At 43.1% G+C, this 20,054-nt stretch overlaps 1 protein-coding gene across 1 annotated transcript in view; it reads left to right on the top strand.

Moving 5' to 3' along the window:
* Positions 1–20,054, top strand: part of LOC126260425 (transient receptor potential cation channel trpm) — a 198,932-nt gene that overhangs the window by 279 nt on the left and 178,599 nt on the right. The window lies entirely within an intron of this gene.

Below are 20,054 nucleotides of genomic sequence, written 5' to 3' on the forward strand. Positions count from 1 at the left end.
GATGCATAGAATCAAAATATCAAATTAAATAGGCAAATAAAAATGAAAAACTAGTCTCTCCACCATTCGCTGTTTTTCTCAAAAAGTGATAAGTTGTTGACTACGACAAAAAGAAACACCAGTAATCTCCTATTGATTCTAATTTTTTAAAACTGCTCAAAAATAATGTTGTAATAGGGGATTATACCACTATTTGGGCACTAAGAATAGTCAGTGCTATAGGGTGAAAACTGAGCTTCAAGAATTCTGTTTTTCGTGTTAATTTGCCCGTTTTCAAGGGCTACAAGCACATAAAGACATATTATGTAGACACAGCCAGCAGACCAGCCGTTTTCTATGTCTTTTGTTGAGTATGAATGAACTCTTATGTTTTCTCCTTAAACTATATCCCAAGTTTATTGTAGCAATTCCTGCTTTTAATCTTTAAAAGCAAATGCAACATAGTACTTCATCGATGTCGCACTATTATAAAATACTTCCAGACTAGGGATGGTGCCGTTATGTAATAAAACTGATGACCGATGACGACAAAGAGGATCTACCATATAGACCAGATGGGAAAGGTCTTACACACTGAGAGTGCGCGCGTACCTGTTAATAAGCCACGCCACGTGGTAACGGATGCTCTATTGTCCAGACAATGTTGCAGCAATTCTAATGCAATGCGTCTCTGTCGCTGTAGTTATTAAACTAGCTCTCTAGCTTTTCCCATTTTCTATAATAACGTAACATTTCAAAGAAGTGCAAATTTTATGAATAAAAATTAGTCGTTCTTCGAAAAACGTTCGTTTGAAAACGAAAAATTTTAGCGTTGTTGCTATGACTAATTGATACTTCGGTTTTTTTACCCGCTTATTAGTAGAAGAATAAATTCATCTGTTACAACCAAGACCAAACAAATACCGAAAAGTTCCGGTTAATCAGAACTAAAATACGGTATCGGTTTTAAATGGTCGGTTTTTCCCATCCTTACGTGCAAAGCGTCACGGCTTCCGTTCTATACGTGTTGCTATCCCGTCGTAACGGCGATAAACATATCCAGGGAATGTCGATTTAAATTATTTTTAGCCTTGTCAGCCCTTACGTAGCATAATTATGTGCTACATCCAACTTTTGTTTTCTAACTCACGAAATAAACTACACTCGCTCTGGCCGATTGCAGCGTGTACTTTATATCACGTGGTTACTGTGCATCATTTGTGTTCCTTTCTACATACTTCCAATAGGTAGCAGCATCTGCTTGAAAGAAAGCTATTTATCTAGAAATAGAACTCACTTCTGTTTAAGACACGAAATTACTGGCTACGAGCAAGCATTGACTGAAATTAAAGTGGAAAATTGAAAATTTGTTCCGGACCAGAATTCGAACCCGAGTCTCCTGTTCACTACGTAGATACTCTCACCAATTAGCTATCTGGACACAGTGGTCATTGCATGTGCACAGACTAGCCTAGTGCGCCTCCTGTCAGACCACAATTCTCAACTTATTACTCACCACTAATGTAATGCCTCTTGTCCGTTAAACTCGTTCATTATTCGTGGCATTTCGCCGATTCCCGTAAGAGTTGGAGCCTATCGTGCTTCTGCACTGAAGAGAGCGCTGACCGGCCGGCTTGCCTATATCTGTTTATACAGGGTGAGTCACCTAACGTTACCGATGGATATATTTCGTAAAGCACATCAAATACTGACGAATCGATTCCACAGACCGAACATGAGGAGAGGGGCTAGTGTAATTGTTTAATACAAACCATACAAAAATGCACGGAAGTATGTTTTTTAACATAAACCTACGTTTTTTTTTAATGGAACCCCATTAGTTTTGTTAGCACATCTAAACCTATAAACAAATATGTAATCAGTGCCGTTTGTTACATTGTAAAATGTTAATTACATCCTGAGATATTGTAACCTAAAATTGACGCTTGAGTACCACTCCTCCGCTGTTCGATCGTGTATATCGGAGAGCACCGAATTACGTAGGGATCCAAAGGGAACGGTGATGGACCTTAGGTAGAGAAGAGACTGGAACAGCACATTACGTCCACATGCTAACACCTTTTTATTGGTCTTTTTCACTGGCGCACATGTACATTACCATGAGGGGTGAGGTACACGTACACAAGTGGTTTCCGTTTTCAATTACGGAGTGGAATAGAGTGTGTCCCGACATGTCAGGCCAATGGATGTTCAATGTGGTGGCCATCATTTGCTGCACACAATTGCAATCTCTGGCGTAATGAATGAATGTCGTACACGCCGCAGTACATCTGATGTAATGTCGCCGCAGGCTGCCACAATACGTTGTTTCATATCCCTCTGGGGTTGTAGGCACATCACGGTACACATTCTGCTTTAACGTACCCCACAGAAAGAAGTCCAGAGGTGTAAGATCAGGAGAACGGGCTGGCCAATTTATGCGTCCTCCACGTCCTATGAAACGCCCGTCGAACATCCTGTCAAGGGTCAGCCTAGCGTTAATTGCGGAATGTGCAGGTGCACCATCATACTTATACCACATACGTCGACGTGTTTCCTGTGGGACATTTTCGAGCAACGTTGGCAGATCATTCTGTAGAAACGCGATGTATGTTGCAGTGCTCTCCGATACACACGATCGAACAGCGGAGGAGTGGTACTCAAGCGCCAACTTTAGGTTACAATATCTCAGGATGTAATTAACATTTTACAATGCAGCAAACGGCACTGATTACGTATTTGTTTATATGTTCAGATGTGCTAACAAAACTAACGGGTTTCCATTTAAAAAAACGTAGGTTTGTGTTAAAAAACATACTTCCGTGCATTTTTGTATGGTTTGTATTAACCAATTACACTAGCCCCTCTCCTCACGTTCGGTCTGTGGAATCGGTTCGTCAGTATTTGATGTGGTTTACGAAATACACTCCTGGAAATGGAAAAAAGAACACATTGACACCGGTGTGTCAGACCCACCATACTTGCTCCGGACACTGCGAGAGGGCTGTACAAGCAATGATCACACGCACGGCACAGCGGACACACCAGGAACCGCGGTGTTGGCCGTCGAATGGCGCTAGCTGCGCAGCATTTGTGCACCGCCGCCGTCAGTGTCAGCCAGTTTGCCGTGGCATACGGAGCTCCATCGCAGTCTTTAACACTGGTAGCATGCCGCGACAGCGTGGACGTGAACCGTATGTGCAGTTGACGGTCTTTGAGCGAGGGCGTATAGTGGGCATGCGGGAGGCCGGGTGGACGTACCGCCGAATTGCTCAACACGTGGGGCGTGAGGTCTCCACATTACATCGATGTTGTCGCCAGTGGTCGGCGGAAGGTGCACGTGCCCGTCGACCTGGGACCGGACCGCAGCGACGCACGGATGGACGCCAAGACCGTAGGATCCTACGCAGTGCCGTAGGGGACCGCACCGCCACTTCCCAGCAAAGTAGGGACACTGTTGCTCCTGGGGTATCGGCGAGGACCATTCGCAACCGTCTCCATGAAGCTGGGCTACGGTCCCGCACACCGTTAGGCCGTCTTCCGCTCACGCCCCAACATCGTGCAGCCCGCCTCCAGTGGTGTCGCGACAGGCGTGAATGGAGGGACGAATGGAGACGTGTCGTCTTCAGCGATGAGAGTCGCTTCTGCTTTGGTGCCAATGATGGTCGTATGCGTGTTTGGCGCCGTGCAGGTGAGCGCCACAATCAGGACTGCATACAACCGAGGCACACAGGGCCAACACCCGGCATCATGGTGTGGGGAGCGATCTCCTACACTGGCCGTACACCACTGGTGATCGTCGAGGGGACACTGAATAGTGCACGGTACATCCAAACCGTCATCGAACCCATCGTTCTACCATTCCTAGACCGGCAAGGGAACTTGCTGTTCCAACAGGACAATGCACGTCCGCATGTATCCCGTGCCACCCAACGTGCTCTAGAAGGTGTAAGTCAACTACCCAGGCCAGCAAGATCTCCGGATCTGTCCCCCATTGAGCATGTTTGGGACTGGATGAAGCGTCGTCCCACGCAGTCTGCACGTCCAGCACGAACGCTGGTCCAACTGAGGCGCCAGGTGGAAATGGCATGGCAAGCCGTTCCACAGGACTACATCCAGCATCTCTACGATCGTCTCCATGGGAGAATAGCAGCCTGCATTGCTGCGAAAGGTGGATATACACTGTACTAGTGCCGACATTGTGCATGCTCTGTTGCCTGTGTCTATGTGCCTTTGGTTCTGTCAGTGTGATCATGTGATGTATCTGACCCCAGGAATGTGTCAATAAAGTTTCCCCTTCCTGGGACAATGAATTCACGGTGTTCTTATTTCAATTTCCAGGAGTGTATATATATATAGTACCGAGCGAGTTGGCGCAGTGTTTAGCACACTAGACTCGTATTCGGGAGGACGACGGTTCAAACCCGCGTCTGGCCATCCTGATTTACGATTTTCGATTTCAGGTAAATGCCGGGATGGTTCCTCTGAAAGCGTACGTCCGACTTCCTTCGCCGTCCTTCCCTGATCGGATGTGATCGATGACCCTGCTGTATGGTCCCCTCCCCCCAGATCAACCAACCAATCAGTCCACGTATAAAACACCTTCAAAACTCTAATTACTTTATAAATGAATTAATATGTTAAATATCTGATGTTAAACACTTAAGCGAGCAGAAGATTAGAGAAGGTCTGAAACAATTTTTACACTTTGCTGGAAGTCGCTAAGTACTCTTTCTCAAATACTGCATGAATAGCCGGCCGCGGTGGTCTCGCGGTTCTAGGCGTGCAGTCCGGAACCGTGCGACTGCTACGGTCGCAGGTTCGAATCCTGCCTCGGGCATGGATGTGTGTGATGTCCTTAGGTTAGTTAGGTTTAAGTAGTTCTAAGTTCTAGGGGACTGATGACCACAGCAGTTGAGTCCCATAGTGCTCAGAGCCATTTGAACTGCATGAATATAGGCCGTGTATTTTCTCAGCACCAGTTACGCTGCCTCCTGACAACCACACAATATCTATCTATATACTTGTGTTACGGTGCTATAGTTTTATTATAAGATCACACCTCTTCAATTTTGTCAGTAATTATCTATATAAGATAGGCAGCCTACATGAGACCAAGTGACCAAGTCTCCAGTATTAAAAAAAACCCAGGCTCAGAGTAACTTCCTTGCAGACATCCGGATTCACAACACTTCTGAGAGAAATGTTATTTCGTCCTAGAGTCAGCCAACATAGCTGTGGGTGGCGATACATCTCACCATACACATTTACATCTTTAATTTAAATTAATATTTGATTATTTCAAAGGTGCAGCAAGAAATACTAATGAAGTCATATATGAAAATTCGTGTTACTGAAGATAATAGACCATCAAAAAGAAAAGTATTTCTCATTTACTAGTTTCGCCTAACATTAAACCTCTATGGACAGAATTATTATCTAATAGAGAACAATAACATCTAAGTGCTATATATGTGTTACGTATGGTTCACAATAAACATATTTTGATTAACAGTGCTAGTAGTCATGATTACATAAAGGGTGTTTCAAAAGTAGTACAAGTACCGATGTTTCGAATTCATATATTTATTAAACTTTTGAAGCTTGGGACACACATTTACGAATTTCTCAAGTTTAGATTACAGTTGTTCAATACCTCCTCTACTAGCGACACGAACAGAATCACATCGATACTCGAATATCTCCCAAACTCGAATAAGCATATCCATCCTCATTGATCTTATGGTAAGATCCGGTTCTTCAGCTCTTCTAGGTTCTATGGTAGCGTTGGTACATAGACGTTGTCCTTAAGGAAACCCCACGGCAAAAAGTCACGGAGCGTCAAATCCGGTGATGGTGGGGGCCAGCTGAAAAGCGTCAAGTCGTCGGCTGTTTGACGACCAAACCAACGGCTCGACAGAGTTTCATTCAGATATTCACGCAATTGGGGACTACAGTGAAGAGATGCCCCATCTCGTAAAAATGACGTTCTCGTTCAGCCTCGGAAACAACCACTTTTAATAAAGCAAGATATTGCTGCTCGTTACCCGTGTTTCCATCAAAGGAGGATTGGTTGTCAGCAGATGAGTGGAATATCGCACAAAACACATTGACTTTGGGTAAATGTCGTACATGTTCACTGTGCGCTTGAGAATTCTGTAGACGTCAAATTTGAAAATTATGTTTGTTTACTTTCCCCACTAAGGTGGAAAGTCGCTTCGCCACTGAACATGGTGTTGTGCGAAAATGTCATTGTCGATAGCATTCTGAAGCTTATCACAAAATGGCACATGTTTACTTTCCCCACTAAGGCGGAAAGTCGCTTCATCACTGAACATGATGCGTTGTGCAAAAATGTCATTGTCGATAGCATTCTGAAGCTTATCACAAAATGGCACACGTCTGCGCTTATCGTTATGACGCAGAGCCTGGAATAACAGCTGTAACTTGTACGGATTCATAACCAACCAACGTCTCAAAATACGCCAAATTCTTGTTGTAGGCAGTTATTGAATTCGTGCGACATTTTCATCGGAAACACATACACATCCTGTGTCTAAACGCTGTCAAAAGTATCTGCGAATGTTCCATCCATTCGGAGCATCGGTTTGGTACCTCCGCCTGAAAAGTCTTTGCACAGTAACCACGGTATTACACTTCGCAAACTCGAGAACAGAAAATGATTACTGCTGGGGAACGGCCATTTTGCAGCATGTGACGGTAACCAAGCAAACAGAAGACTACCGACATCTAGCGGCAGTGACTATAAACTATAGCCTACATTGTATTTGTTCCTCCAATAACCGAGCCATGGCGCAGCGATTGATAGTCTTGACAATTGAATACTTAGTAATACGTATTTTCGTTTTTAAATAACCTTTATTTTGCAGCATTAAATATTTTTACATTAGAAATTTAAGGATGCAGATGAATTAAATGTCTGCTTCTGAATAAATACGGATACACTTTCCTGACATGAAAATACACAAGAATTCGTTATTGGCCTGTGTGGTCCCTATTCTTTGTGGAAGTCCACCAAATAGTTCCCTCTTTTGTCGAAGCGAAAATGAACATTGCACTTCTCGCAGACAGCAGATGGACTTCCCCTGCTGTTCGGCATTTTGCACCCACCTCCCTTCTCAGTTACAGCCGACCAACGCCCAACCCTATCCTAGTGAACAACTTAACTCTATAAGCAGAGCTGTACCGAGCGGCCGGTGAAATAGGCACTCGCCGTGGCGCAGACACGAAAGGGTTGTATAAACTGACCAAAAAGAAAAAGAAAGACGGTTTAGAGGTACGTGAGTTTTCCTAACCCTCTGTTCCTGTCTTCTGTGTACGAGAGGAAGTGTTTCCATCAGCCCACGACTGTAAAGCCACATTGTTGCCAGGAGTTCATTTCGTCCAAGTAGCATCAGAAGGAAATTACAACTGCCCGAACCAGTGTTGGCAACTCTCCAAAAAGAAATAACCTAAATGTAATAACGAAACAAGCCAGAAAAGAGCTGAAATAAAACTTGGTGTACTGTTGTGCAGTTTTATTTTTGCAATAATTGTACTGTGTAAGGTATTTAAGTAAGGGAGAGACGTACTCGTATGTATATGAAAATGCAGTAAGGTACATATTGTTACAAAATTCCAACAGTATGAAGAACAATTTGATCAAATTTTATACAGAGAGAAATCAAAATGTAATCATCACTGATAATGTCTTGATGGAATTTCCTTTTTACTTTGGAATCAAGTCGTTGAAAAATAATTTACTCATATTTGTTCATGTCGTGTATGTAACTCAGTTCAAAGCAACTTCAGGAAATAACTGTTCCACTGGATTTTGCATCATATCTTAAATGCTTGTATGAGATTTCATTTCTGTGGCTTTAACAGCCAGAGATAAAATGATAGATATTCAAAAATATAAAGCTACTGGGAAGCACAAAAGGATAGAGGTGTGTCTTGATATCTCATTAAAGAAATTATTTCTGGATGCACTTGCATTTCGAATGCAGATATAACAATGTGAGATTTTATTCCTGTGACATCCATATAAAATATCAGACCACTTTTAAAAAAACCCTAATATCAGTCCATTTAAAAAAAAACCCTGATATTTTACACAAAAATGTATTTAAATAAACACATGCATGTCAATTTCTTCTGCATAACTTTCTTTTTCTCACAAAAAATGGAAATAATTCTCTTCCTAGGTACTTACAGACCAAACTTTAAAATATCTGTACTGAACAGAAGTTTGATGTTCGCCTCCTCAGTTCAGTTGCTGGCACATTGTTTATTTTGCAACTGTGGAGCATATGACTTCTGATTCATCCTACATAAATGAAAGTCCTACATTATTCTGAATTGCCAAACTTTTTGATGTTAGTTATGCTGCAACAGCGTTTCCCATAAGGTTCTCAACTGTTTATACTTCATTGTTAAGTTTTTGGTTTTGTGTCTGTGTATGCTGACGTGTCCAGAACGCAAACCAATATAGTTTTTGTTTGCCTTGTCGTGCTTTTTAATTCAATCGAATAATACATTTTCATGGGGTATTAAAATGTGTTTTGAAGTCATAGCTATATACAAATAATTTTCCTTTAATCAATGTGGATTTTGATACTTTCATGTAGTCAAGTAAAAAAAGCTGGAAAATAAGTCAAATGATTGTGAAAACTGTCATTCTTCTGGACACCAGCCAAATCACTCATTTGGCAGCTAAATGGTATTAAAAAGAATCCGGAGTTGCCACTAAGCAAGCTGATTTGGCAACACTGGCCCGAACAGACATTTATCGCTAACTTGCTATATGTGGCAACGCTGTAGTTTGTTCACACAGCTGCCGTGTACACAGCTTGCTCATCTTTAACAATGGAGTCATTTTTGCTATTTCGATACGGTATTGTAGCATCACAAGGTCGGGGAGCTGGTGCTGAAGCAAATATTCTACTTGACCAAAGGATTCGCAGTTTTGCGGATTTTTACCGAATGAAATCTGGAGCGAGACTGTTTGAGCTAGAGTGCTTCACAGTATTTGATAGAATAATAACTGAAATGAAAACCGATCTCATATATTACACACCGTTAAATCTTACCTTAATTTCCTCTCCAGTAACAACTTAACTGAAAACTCTGAATCTCATCTTGAAAAATATGCAGGTGATTTTGGTGTAAAAAGTAGCAGAGATGTTGATGCAGCGGAGTTAGTTAACGATATAACTTCACTGACGTTTTAGGTGAATGAACTGATACGGATTCTCATTTGCATACATATTTTCTTTTTTTAAGGTCTGGGTTATGTGGTACTTACCCAGATATCGAAATAACTATGAGGAGATTTATGACAACGCTACTGACTGCAGCATCTTGTGAACTCAGCTCCACCAAAGTAAAGATGTTAAAAAGCTACTTAAGATCGAGAATGATTGGCAGCAGATTGTCAGATCTCATCGACAGAATACGACTCTGCTGCCACACGCCACTTCAAAGACATAGTCAATAAATCACATACGCTCAGTCCAGGTAAATGCAATGTAAAATTGTAATGACAACCCGATTCCTGCAACGGGGTATTTTCTCAAACCATTTTCTTTTATTCCTAATTAATAATTTATGCTGTATCAGTGATTTATGAAGAACAAATCTAATTTGTTCTTTATTATCATTTTACTGACACCAGTCCATATTAGTTACTTTAAACAAGAAGATATAGATTTTATTTTACTCTCACTTCGGAAAGTAAACTCCGTTTCAATTTTTCTCCACGGCACTGCTACGATCGCAGTTTCGCTCGGGCGCAGTAGTTTCTATGGTTGAAGCAGAACGAAATGACGCCATTTCGAAATCGCTCTGTGTTGTGTGTCGTTCATAGTGATTGTTTATAACTGCACAGTTGATTGAAAATGCCGCTGCGTGTGAGCTGAGATCTGTGATTCGTTTTCTGAATGCTAATAACGTTAAACCAAGAGACATTCATTGTCAAATCTGCGAGGTTTTACGGAGAAAATGCACTGAGTGCTTCAATGGCGAGAAGGTGTATTCGACAATTTAAGGAAGGGCGTGATCAAATGCATGACGAAGAACGAGGTGGGCGCCGACCTGTGGTCTCTGAGGAACCGTTTAGTGCAATCACGTAGGTTTACGGTTTACGGTTTACAATTAATGTTATTGCTCGTCAACGTCCACAATTTTCACGAACAGTAATTTACAAGATCGTTACTGAAAAACTTAGGTTTCGTAAACTTTACGCTCTTTGGGTGCCTTGACTTCTTAGGGCAACAGGCGAAGAAATACATGAACCTACACCATGCTATGAGAAATTCCTGGAAAATTACGGGGGCTGTGGTGAAAAGTAGTGTAATTGTTACAGATTTTTGTGAAATGAACTGCTTTCTTTATCTGTTTTCGGTTCCTTTTTTATTGCCAAACGGAACTAGAACTTACTTTCCGAAGTACCCTCGTACTTTATACAATTTGTAATTCATTTAGTACCATGATACATTTAAATTGTCGTGTCCAACATTTTTCATCTGTATAGTTCATTTAGGTAATGCTTTTCAATGATCCCTCACTTTTACTGAATCTACTTATAAAATTTACTAAACATAAATCTGCGTAGAAAAAACTGCAGCAAAGGCAGGTTTAGTTGGTGGAAAGGGGGGGGAGGGGGGAGGGGTGGAGGGAGTTGTAGCTTCTGCTGTTCCACTCGGGGTCACAGGATCACCTCAGTACAGCTCTGCGAGGAAACCCCGGATCCAGAGGTCTTCCCATCGGTGAGGTACAGAACCTGCAATGCGCTCGCTGCAGCATCGAGTTGGACTCCACTGGCTCCCTTGCAAATTAGGTTACCCCAGCGGGAGTCCCATATTTCTCGAAAGCTGTATCGACGCCGCAGCTAACAAGGTACACGAATTTCAGTAGAGAGATAAAGATAGAGACAGACAGACAGAGAGAGAGAGAGAGAGAGAGAGAGAGAGAGAGCAGGTCTTACTTGGAACCCGGACAACTGTAAGATATGCGTTTCCAAGCCAAACCTAACTGACAGACCTCAAATCATTTCGTTTTCGTTTCAGGAATACTTACTCAAGCGAAAGCTTCCTCAAACGTCGAGCTCCTACGAAGACGAATCTTTCCACTCGTTGAAATACTTGTACAAATTAACAGAATAAACATTTATCCCATATAACAACGACATTATCTGGTAACAAGTATCTGCAAACCTATTAGTGGGCATTAATACGCGGCATGTACACCCTTCGGACAGGTTGAATTCTGCTGATAACACTTGCAGTGGGGTGTCTGTATGTCTGTGAACGAATGGCAACACACTTGCCCTCCAGAGCAGAAACCAGAGAAGGAAGTGATGCTCGACGCTGGGGTCTGGAGCGAAGATGACGTTCTGACTCTTCCCTAATTTGTTCCAGTGGGTTCTGGTCGGGACTTAGGCCAGGCCAGTTCATTTCAGGAATTTTATTGTCCATAAAATTTTATTATCCATAAACCGTTGGTCGTGCGGTAGCGTTCTCGCTTCCCGCGCCCGGGTTCCCGGGTTCGATTCCCGGCGGGGTCGGGGATTTTCTCTGCCTCGTGATGACTGGGTGTTATGTGATGTCCTTAGGTTAGTTAGGTTTAAGTAGTTCTAAGTTCTAGGGGACTGATGACCATAGATGTTAAGTCCCACAGTGCTCAGAGCCATAAACCGTTGCTTCACAGATGCCGCTTTATGTAGGGTACCCTGTCGTACTGATAGAAACAATAATCGTCTCAAAACTGTTCCTCTACTGTGCCATTTCCTAATCTAATTCCCTCTCCATCACCCGATTTAATTCGACTACATTCCATTATCCTCGTTTTGCTTTTGTTGATGTTCATCTTATATCCTTCTTTCAAGACACTGTCCATTCCGTTCAACTGCTCTTCCAAGTCCTTTGCTGTCTCTGACAGAATCACAATGTCATCGGCGAACCTCAAAGTTTTTATTTCTTCTCCATGGATTTTAATGCCTACTCCGAATTTTTGTTTTGTTTCCTTTACTGCTAGCTCAATATACAGATTGAATAACGTCGGGGAGAGGCTACAACCCTGTCTCACTCCCTTCCAAACCACTGCTTCCCTTTCATACCCCTCGACTCTAATAACTGCCATCTGGTTTCTGTACAAATTGTAAATAGCCTTTCGCTCCCTGTATTTTATCCCTGCCACCTTTAGAATTTGAAAGAGAGTATTCCAATCAACATTGTCAAAAGCTTTCTCTAAGTCTACAAATGCTAGAAACGTAGGTTTGCCTTTCCTTAATCTTCTAAGATAAGTCGTAAGGTCAGTATTGCCTCACGTGTTCCAATATTTCTACGGAATCCAAACTGATCTTCCCCGAGGTCGGCTTCTACCAGTTTTTCCATTCGTCTGTAAATAATTCGCGTTAGTATTTTGCAGCTGTGACTTATTAAACTGATAGTTCGGTAATTTTCACATCTGTCAACACCTGCTTTCTTTGGGATTGGAATTATTATATTCTTCTTGAAGTCTGAGGGTATTTCGCCTGTCTCGTACATCTTGCTCACCAGATGGTAGAGTTTTGTCAGGACTGGCTCTCCCAAGGCCGTCAGTAGTTCTAATGGAATGTTGTCTACTCCCGGGGCCTTGTTTCGACTCAGATCTTTCAGTGCTCTGTCAAACCCTTCACGCAGTATCGTATCTCCCATTTCATCTTCATCTACATCCTCTTGCATTTCCATAATTTAGTCCTCAAGTACATCGCCCTTGTATAGACCCTCTATATACCCCTTCCACCTTTCTGCTTTCCCTTCTTTGCTTAGAACTGGGTTTCCATCTGAGATCTTGATATTCATACAAGTGGTTCTCTTCTCTCCAAAGGTCTCTTTAATTTTCTTGTAGGCAGTATCTATCTCACCCCTAGTCAGATAAGCCTCGACATCCTGATAATTGTCTTGTAGCCACCCCTGCTTAGCCATTTCGCACTTCCTGTCGATCTCATTTTTCAGACGTTTGTATTCCTTTTTGCCTCCTTCATTTACTGCATTTTTATATTTTCTCCTTTCATCAGTTAAATTCAGTATGTCTTCTGTTACCCGACGATTTCTACTAGCCCTCGTCTTTTTACCAACTTGATCCTCTGCTGCCTTCACTACTGCATCCCTCAGAGCTACCCATTCTTCTTGTACTGTATTTCTTTCCCCCATTCCTGTCAATTGTTCCCTTACGCTCTTCCTGAAACTCTGTACAACCTCTCGTTTAGTCAGTTTATCCAGGTCCCAGTTCATAACCAATAGATGTGGTCAGAGTGCACATCTGCCCCTGGAAATGTCTTACAATTTAAAACCTGGTTCCTAAATCTCTGTCTTACCATTATATAATCTATCTGATACCTTCTAGTATCTCCAGGATTTTTCCATGTATACAACCTTCTTTTATGATTCTTGAACCAAGTGTTAGCTATGATTAAGTTATGCTCTGTGCAAAATTCTACCAGATGGCTTCCTCTTTCATTTCTTTCCCCCAATCCATATTCACCTACTTTGTGTCCATCACTCCCTCTTCCTACTCTCGAATTCCAGTCACCCATGAATATTAAATTTTCGTCTCCCTTCACTACCTGAATAATTTCTTTTATACATCATACATTTTATCAATTTCTGCATCATCTACAGAGCTAGTTGGCATATAAACTTGTGCTACTGTAGTAGGCGTGGGCTTCGTGTCTATCTCGGCCACAATGATGCGTTCACTATGCTGTTTGTAGTAGCTTACCCACACCCCTATTATTTTTATTCATTATTAAACCTACTCCTGCATTACCCCTATTTGATTTTGTATTTATAACCCTGTATTCACCTGACCAAAAGTCTTGTTCCTCCTGCCACCGAACTTCACTAATTCCCACTATATCTAACTTCAACCTATCCATTTCCCTTTTTAAATTTTCTAACCTTCCTCCCGATTAAGGGATCTGACATTCCACGCTCCGATCCATAGAACGGCAGTTTTCTTTCTCCTGATAACGACGTCATCTTGACTAGTACCCGCCCGGAGATCCGAATGGGGGACTATTTTACCTCCGGAATATTTTACCGAAGAGGACGCCATCTTCATTTAACCATACAGTAAAGCTGCATGCCCTCGGGAAAAATTTCGGCTGTAGTTTCCCCTTGCTTTCAGCCGTTCGCAGTACCAGCACAGCAAGGCCGTTTTGGTTAGTGTTACAAGGCTAGATCAGTCAATCATCCAGACTGTTGCCCCTGCAACTACTGAAAAGGCTGCTGCCCCTCTTCAGGAACCACACGTTTGTCTGGCCTCTCAACAGATACCCCTCCGTTATGGTTGCACCTACGGTTCGGCCATCTGTATCGCTGAGGCACGCAAGCCTCCCCACCAACGGCAAGGTCCATGGCCCAGTAAAGGATACTGTGAAATATTTTCATAGCCTTCCGTATTTAGCGTTTTCTTAAGCACAAAAAGGGGAGTGCACCCTGACCGCGAAAAACATCCCTGTACCGTTTACGACGTCCTTCGTATGCCACTGTTAACACTACACAGGCATTCGGCAACCAAAAGCCTTCCATCAGCTTGCCAGATGATACAGCGTGTTCCATCACCCCAAGTCACACTGTCCAGTGACACCGCTCTTTCCACCTCCTCCAGCGTCGCTTAGCGTTCACTATACGGGGTGAGTCTCCAACTACCTACAATAACTCCGAAAATATGATAGCAGCTGAAAAGTTTGTGGGACAACGTTGGTTTTTTGTTGCTAGATGCGGTCGTGTCAGAGATATGAAGGTCAACTTCGTTTTTTTTTAATGGGATGCTATAGTTTGGTACTTATTTTCTGATAGCGACTATCGAGATGAATCCAAAGACGTGTAACAGTAAGGTCTTTGAAGGTCAACGAATGTCAAAAAAGTGATATGATTGCCCATTTACAGAAGGTGTTCGAAACTATCACCATTGGTATCAATGCAGTCCTGCAGTTTTCTTATTGAGTGGTATTCCTTATCACTTCGGTATTTATCAAAGAACATGCTCTGACAATTCTCTCTCGTATATTGTGTAAATAGTAAATATTTGCCGAATACGGTGTATCCATCTAACGTGCCATTGACGTGTAAACACCATTCGACGGTTTCACAATACAACACTAATAGGAACGGTAAGACTAGTATCGTCGAATATGGAAATGGAAATGCGGTGTGGCTAGGGCCTTCTGTCGGGTAGACCGTTCGCCTGGTGCAAGTCTTTCTAGTTGACGCCACTTCGGCGACTTGCGTGTCGATGGGGATGAAATGATGATTATAAGGATAACACGACACCCAGTCCCTGAGCGGAGAAAATCTTCGACCCAGCCGGGAATCGAACCCGGGCCGTTAAGTATGACATTTCGTCGCGCTGACCTCGCAGCTACCAGGAGCGGACAGTGAATGTGAATGATGTATTCCTTCGAAGAACAAGTCGATATGCCTGCCTCTCATTTACGGAGAATGCCAACGAAATTCCGTGAGACCTAGGGACTTATACGCTGAAGATATACTCAACGTACTCACTCTACACGTCGTACATTTAAATATGTGTATGATAAATTGAGAACGTCTGGATCTTTAACACATCGGAAACATATCCGGCAAAGGAGAGTTAGTAACGAGGAAACAGGTACTTTCCACTGTGGTTCGAGATCCTTCTCTTAGTTCGCGTCAAATCGCAAGAGAATCTAGCATGAGCCACAGTAGCGTTGTTTGTGTTCTGCATCGCCATAAATATCATCCATACCATAACAGTCTCCATCAAGAATTAACTAGTACGGCTTGTATGCGTCGCATTGAATTCTGCCGATGGGCTCATCTTCAGATTCAGAGGATAACACATTTATTGATTTGATTTTATTTACTGATGAGGCTACATTCACGAATCATGGAAATGTTAATTTGCATAACTTGCATTACTGGGCAACTGAAAATCCACGTTCACTGCGGCAAGTTGCACACCAAAAACCGTGGTCGGTGAATGTATGGTGTGGGATTCTGGAGGACAGAATCATAGGCCCCTATTTCATGAAAGTAAATCATAATTGTAGGAAGTACACCACATTCGTGCAAGAAACATTAGGTGTGCTATTGGAAGTAATACCTTCAGGAACAAGGAACAGAATGTGGTATCAACGCAATGGGCGTCCGGCACATTTTTGGCTGATGGATAGAAATGAGTTGCAGAGACAATTCCCAAATCGTTGGATTGGACGGGGAGCAGATGTGTCTTCGCCTGCTCGTTCGCCAGACTTGACGCCTCTGGATTTTTTCTTGTGGGAATTCGTAAAAGACATTGTTTATAAAGACGTCCCAGCTACACCTGAAGATATGCGTGAGAGAATTGTCAGAGCTTGTGCTTCAATAAGTGCCGATGTGATAAGGAAAACCACTCAATCCATGATGAAGAGATGGCGGCACTGCATTCATACCAACGGTCATCAGTTCGAACATATTCTTTAAATGGACGTTCATGCCAGTTTTGTGACCTTCGTTGACCTTCAAATACCTTACTGTTACACATCATTTGATTCGTCTCGATAGCCGCTGTCAGAAAATAAGTACCAAACTATAACACCCCATAAAAAAAATTTGACCTTCATATCTCTGAAGTGCGTCCACCTAGGAACAAAAAACTAACGTCATGTTATGGCCTCCGTTGTCCCATGTAACTCTTCCCAGTAACCTTTCAGCTCCTATCATACTTTCGGAGTTATTCTTGGTGGCAATAGTTAGTGGCTCACCCTATGGAACTGTGAGTCTTGTGAGGAGCTGCTCGACCTTTCTTTTTAACTCGCCACGCACAGTCATTGTGCTAGCTGGACTGCTAGTAGCAGTTTGAAACCCGTAAGTTACTCCTTCCGCTGAGTTCACGCATTTTTTCATCCATCTTCCGCAATGCTCGCTGGTCCCTGCCCGATAGTACATGAGATCTGCCTGGTTTTGGTTTAGCTGTGAGTGTTTCTTCGCGCTTCCACTTCACAACCACATTACCAACGGTCAGGTATTTTTAGAAGGATTGAAATGTCTCGATGAATTTGTTACTCAGATGACATCCAGTGACTAGTCCACATTTGAAGTCACTGAGCTCTCCTGAGAGGCACATTCTTCTGTTACTCCTTTTCTGCTGATAGCGCAATGCATCCTTCCACCCTTCCCCCCTCCCTCCACTGTATTTACTAGCAGACCCGCCCCTCACTACCTCTAGCAATTAATCCCGAATTAATCAGGGGTGTCAGGATACTTCTGATCAAGTACTGTTCTCTACAAACTAGCGGAATAGTGTATGCGTTATGTACACTCGCATGTTTTTCATGGCTGGTACTTAGTGATCGATGCATTATCAAAGAACACCACCTGACCAGAAGTAAGAGTAAGGTTCCCAATCAGGATCTAAGGACTAATACTAAGAAGACTGTTGTGGTATCATTCACGAAGAAGCACATCCAACACTCAATTTGGAATCTAAAGCTCTTCGATGAAACTCTACCCGTGAAGGGGATAGTGAAATATCTAGGGGTGACCTTAGATGAGAAACTAACATTCACCCCTCACATTAAGAGCATCTGTTCCAAGGCGAAAGGTACTCTAGTGAGTACCAGAAGGACTTGTGGCAAAAACTGGGGCCTAAGCCCCAGAGGTATGCACTGGATACACACCACGGTGGTTAGACGTAGGATCCCAACAGGGCCGTAGTGTGGTGGAAGAAGGTAGAACAGCAGGTTGCAGTTAAGGAGCTTGCTAAGGGTCAGAGACTGGCCTGCTTAGCCATAATAGGCGGAATTAGCAGCACACCAACCGCTGGGATGGGAACCATGCTGGACATGCCTCCACTACACCTCTGGGTCAAGATGAAGGCAGCAGTTGGTGTGTACAGACTCAAAACTGGTAAAAACTGGATCTTTGCAACAAGATCTAAGATTGTTGCAGAATGTCACAGGGCTCTGGTGGAGCTAGGAGGGAGCAATAGGGTAAACCTAGAGTGGGTCCCTGGCCACTCAGGGATCGGTGGCAATGAACAAGTCGACAGATTGACAAGGGTGGGAGCAAAGACTCCATTCATTGGACCGTAACCTGTCCTGACGATCACCAAGGCTATGATCGAACTAGAAGTATGGAACTAGCTTATAAGACAGCACGTAGAATACTGGACAAAGGTCTATAAACAAAAACATGGTAAGGGCCGGCCGGTGTGGCCGAGCGGTTCTAGGCGCTTCAGTCTGGAACCGCGCGACCGCTACGGTCGCAGGTTCGAATCCTGCCTCGGGCATGGATGTGTGTGCTGTCCTTAGGTTAGTTAGGTTTAAGTAGTTCTAAGTTTTAGGGGACTGATGACCTCAGATGTTAAGTCCCATAGTGCTCAGAGCCATTTGAACCATGTTAATGTAATGATGCCAAAGCCTTGTTTTAAAAGAAGCTCTGTAATCCTGGGCTTGAACAGGAAACAGATAGAACTCATAGTTGGACTGATGACTGGCCATGGGAATTTCAAAAAACACCTACATACAGTGGGTATCACGGAAGAAGACCCTAAATGTAGGATCTATGAAGAGAGTGAAGAAACTGCATCACACCCCTAATCTTCGAATGCACGGCATTGGAGAGCAAGAGACACAGAATTTTTCGGGACAACTAGATCTGAAGAAATTGTGTATAACAAAAAACTGATAAAGGGACTCCTTGCACTATTTAAGGGCTTTGGTTGGCTTTAATAGATATACAGGGAGCGATACCGCACAATAAACTCGGTTTCAGTACGGACAATGACGGGTTAGACCAAAGCTGTTTTAGCTTCCCTGTCAAAATCAAATCAAATCAAGGTTCCCAATTCTGACTGTGATGACCACTTGCTAGTATCGATAGCAATCGCTACTTGCATTCACAATGCAAGTAGATTTGCTGGAACTGACTCGGTTGCCGGGCTTTCTGGAACCATATTGTCAGCGATATTCACGAGAGCAGCAAGCTGCGCCTGGTGGAGGATTCAGGCAGCGTACGACGTATTTTGCGGACATTAATAACGTGGCAGGTTCAAGTATGTGTGTGTGTGTGTGGGGGGGGGGGGGGAGGGGGGTGACGGGAGGAGGCTATTTGTTTTTGACTGTGGTTGTGGAGGAAAGCTGTAGAGGTCTGACCTGAACATCTCTTTATAACACTGCCGTAACCGGATGAGTTGTACAGAACCGCGTTATTTTGTCTTGTGCGTTACTTTCTATCTTCTTTTCTAGTTTTGAAATGGGGGAAGTGAACAATGCCGGTACATCATGGGGTTCGAGTACGACCCCAGAAGGGATTGGCGATCCCTTTGAACATGTGTCGGTTCTGGTTTTGCAGGAGCAAATATCATGGGTATAGACTCACAGTCCTGTGGGAGGGAGGCGGGGCTTGTTCGTCCGCACCGCTCCACACCCCTCTGGCGGTTTAGGTTATCATTTGCTTACGCTCACGGCCAGATGTCATGTTGTAGCGTCCGCACTACATATACTTCAGTTACTTTTTATGTTATTATTTGTATTTTTTACTGGTAGCAATACATTCATATACAAATTCTTTTTAAGGTAATAGAAGACGGTTAACTTTGACCAGTTGATTTATACATGTATTGATTTACAGACTTTAGTATTTCATACGTGAGAGATTTACATCCGCTCTTGCAGGCGACATGTTATTAAACCGTTAATTTCGCTAATATTTTGGTTTATTATTGTTGTCTTCAGTACGAAGACTGGTTTGGTGTAGATCTCGACGTTACTCAATCCTTTGCAGGCCTCTCCATCTGAGTAACTACTGCAGCTTATATCCATTTGAACCAGTTTACTGTATTCGTGCCTTTGTCTCCCTCTACACTAGGTACTTACAAGTTGAAGGGAGTATTCTACTGCAACACAAGTATGTGCGTTCAACACGTTCAGCGTGGAGCCAGTTTTATTGCGCTTTCTCTTTCCGCTGAAGCGGCAGTCGTTCGTGAAGACCACCGTCTGACGTGTGTTGAGCCAGACGCAGGCATGGGCATACTTTGGTGACCCGCAGGCCTGATTCACGTACCTA

The sequence above is a fragment of the Schistocerca nitens genome, chromosome 5 (genome assembly GCF_023898315.1).
Source record: "Schistocerca nitens isolate TAMUIC-IGC-003100 chromosome 5, iqSchNite1.1, whole genome shotgun sequence".
NCBI classification, from domain to species: Eukaryota; Metazoa; Arthropoda; class Insecta; order Orthoptera; family Acrididae; genus Schistocerca; species Schistocerca nitens.